Source organism: Sciurus carolinensis, chromosome 11, assembly GCF_902686445.1.
Source record: "Sciurus carolinensis chromosome 11, mSciCar1.2, whole genome shotgun sequence".
In the NCBI taxonomy this organism is placed as follows: Eukaryota; Metazoa; Chordata; class Mammalia; order Rodentia; family Sciuridae; genus Sciurus; species Sciurus carolinensis.
The window spans coordinates 16,167,348-16,170,862 of NC_062223.1; positions in this window are offsets into that span (position 1 = coordinate 16,167,348).

A 3,515-nucleotide genomic window follows, 5' to 3' on the forward strand; every position below is an offset into this window, starting at 1 on the left:
TAGGTTAGATTGTCTCAGTTGTTAGGGTGTTGAACTTACAGGTGAAGTTTTCTTTCCTCATCTGTTTCTTCTCCCTGGCCCCCTTTTTCTCTCTTTCTCTCTCTCTCTCCCTGTCCCTCTCCTTCTTTTCTTTCTATAATTTTTGTGTTAATCACGTTAGATAACAAGGAGGAAATCTAAGTCTTCAGAGTTGCACACGTGGGTCAGGACATTAGACACTACAAAATTCTAGGAGTGATGCAAAAACTACTCTTGGACTCCTATCACTAGCTGGGCTCCTACTTGATCACTTCTCATTTCTTCTTTTATCAAAAAATCCAATTTATTCTAGCTGCAAATTTTTGCAAGAGAATATTTTCATGAGAGAAAAGAAAAAGTCGGTAAATAAGCTTCACTTTTTGCAACTGACTGTACTGGAACATACACTTGTGTAGAACCTAGAAGAAGCAGGAAACTTTTCTAGAGTCTGAGAGCATCCTGCTTTTCTAAACAGACCCCCAGAAGGAGCAGGAGGGCACAGTGTGAAAGTGAAGGGCCTCTGGGACAGTCAGGCTTGTGCATCTTCTGACTTTCTGGAACCACAGCCGCTTCAGTCTTGTTTGGTATGTTCCCTGCATCAATCCTACAACCAGCCATCTCCTCTAAAAGCCCTGGTTCCTTTCACTAGACAACAACATTAGAAAAAGATCTATGTGCTAGGTATAGACCAAAGTTTTCACACCTGTAAAATTGGAAAGATAATTCACCTTTCATAGAGTTGTGTAAACATCAAGTGAGATACGCACACATATCCGAGGACTTGAAATGTAGGAGGCACCCCATGTGTATTAGTCAAGTAAATCAATATTTTGAAATAAATAAAATTCTTTGCTTCTTGTAAGCTCCATCTTTAAACTCATTTAAAGCCAAGTCGATTGAAAAAACAGTTTCCTGGAAGTGTTCAGATTCACAGAGTACTTGGATCTAGAGTTCTGTAGTCAGAGAAAGGTTTAGAAATAATGGAGATTTTGATAAAGCTTATTGTCTATGAAGTTTTAAAAATTCCTCCTCATGTCTTCTTAGAGCCAACCTCCGATGCAGGAAATCTTCTGTGGGCTGAGTGCAGAGTGGTTATTCCTGCACACTTTTTTGAAGGTATTTTTGATGGAACTTGCTCATCAATAATTGTAGCTTCTGATTAGAAGAACTGGGTCTCCCTTTATCCCTTGAGGAGTGTTTGAGGATCCCTGATATCATAGTAAAGTTCCCTCAGGAAAGGTTGTTTTGACTATTTGCATGTCACTGAGCCCTAGATTGGAGTGGAGACCTTTGGGAACTTCTCACCAGAGGATCCTAAATCTGCACAGGCACCAGGTTCTCGCTGATCTCAGACCTCTCACACAGTTGGGTGTGACTCACTCAGGTTCTCACAAAAACTGCAACAGCAGCTGATCTGCGTTTACACCCTTACCACATCACCTCAGGAAATCTGCTACTTTAAATCCAAGCTCCTCAGAGCCCAAACATCTTTTCTTTCTTTCTTTCTTTCTTTTTTTTTTTTTTTTTTTTGGTCAGACATCAGATCTAATAATTCCCAAGGACATAGGTATGTTTTCTGTTTTTTCAAAGCAGCATTCTTCACATTGTGGGTAGACATGTTTTGTTTGTTTGTTTGTTTGTTTGTTTTCTGGGGGAAACAGGCTCCGAATTAGGTATAAGACTCTCAATTCCATTTCCCTAAGATCTTCTGCCTCCTGTCACAAGAATGGAGACAGGAGTTCACTGTGTAAATACCTTCACTTAGACGTTGACAGTCATTAATAGCTGAGTTGTTGCTGCCAACTGGTGTTAATAAAGTCTGGGGAACAAGTTCATATGTTTGACCTATAGTTTACCAAAGAGAGAGACAGAGAGAGAGAAATTAGTTTGTATTGAGCACCTATCATAAAACACACAGTAGCTGGATTTCCCCATATTTTATCTTACTTCATCCTTCTGGTCAAGAGGAAATTGACTTGCTTATAATTTCAAAGCAAGTAAGCATTAAAGGCATTGTTCTAACCCGACTGCTGAGATTCTAATCCAATAATTCACTTAACGGATATTTAAGTCTACAATGTGCCTGCCACCAGTCTAGGCAGTGGGTGATAACACACAAAACATGACAAAGAACACAGACCTTGTCTCTTCCTTCCTGGAATTTAGTCATTCTGTTGAAAATCTTTGGAACTTGTCAAAGGGGTATGACAGCCAAGAGTGATTCTTCAAACCCCTTTAGAAGCAATTTTGATGAAACTTTTTATTCTAAACTATCTGGTTGGCTTAGACTTCTCCTTTCTCTTTATAATGACAATAATATCTTAAATTATAGTGCTTTTTTAGTTTTAAATACACTTTCCTTATATTTTTTTCCCAGTGATATATATATTTTTTTCCTTTCAAGAATCCTCCTGATGTTGATTTAGGCCAAATGAGAAAATCCTGGTCTTTGTAGGACTTGGGTGGGAGGACACACAGCAGCAACACCAGGATTTGGATGTAGGCCTCACACTCTTCCGGAGTGGTGCTGGGTAGAAGAGGTCTTTTCTCTCTCCTCTTGACTACAGAATTTTCCTTGCTGCTCTGGATCCAGACAGGTTAATTAACAGAAACTATAATGCATAAAGGAAAGGATTGCTTATGAAGAGAATTCAGAAAGGGTTGATATTAGATAAAGAGGACAATCTGGTACAGTTCAGTGTGGGGAACATGTCGTATTACTCAGGTGGTCAGTAATAATAATAAAAAATGATTGCTTAAGTCCTTGAGGTGTTTTGGAAAATAATTTGGAATTTACTCCAAGTCAGCTGCATTTCATTCTTGGATTTTTTTTCTAGGTTTTAAAATCCTACTTGTGTCAGGGAAAAGAGGTTGGTTTATGATATCAGAGTTGATCTCTCCCTTAGTCAAAGAACCGCAGTGGTTTGCAAGAAGTCTTCCTGGACTCCCTCTACCAATAAGCAACAATATTTGGCTGGAGCTTTAGACCCTGAACTATTTGCTTCATCTTGCCATGTCTCAGATTCTTCACATCTGTCCCTATCTATATTTATCTATCTATCTATCTATCTATCTATCTATATATCATCTATCATTTATCTAATCATATAATTATTGAATGATGACCTGAACACAGATATTTTATAAACTCTAGAACTTGCTTTTTTTAATATATATAAACTCTAAAACATGGGTCTCAACCAAGGAGAATGTTACTCCTCAGGAGACATTTCGTAATCTCTGGAGACATTTTGGTTGTCACAAATTAGTGGCAGTGGGTGATGTTTCTAGAATCTAGTGGATAAAGGCCAGAGAAACTGCTAAATATTTTACAGACAGCTTCTCTGCACCCAAGAGTTATCCAGCCCATAGTGTCAATAGTGCTGATGTTAAGAAATCTGGTCCTGGAGAAATGTACAGGTATACAATGATGTAGTTGTGTGATTTCAAGGGGCACTACCTATGTAAGATCAGGACACTGCCTATCGCAGGTGACA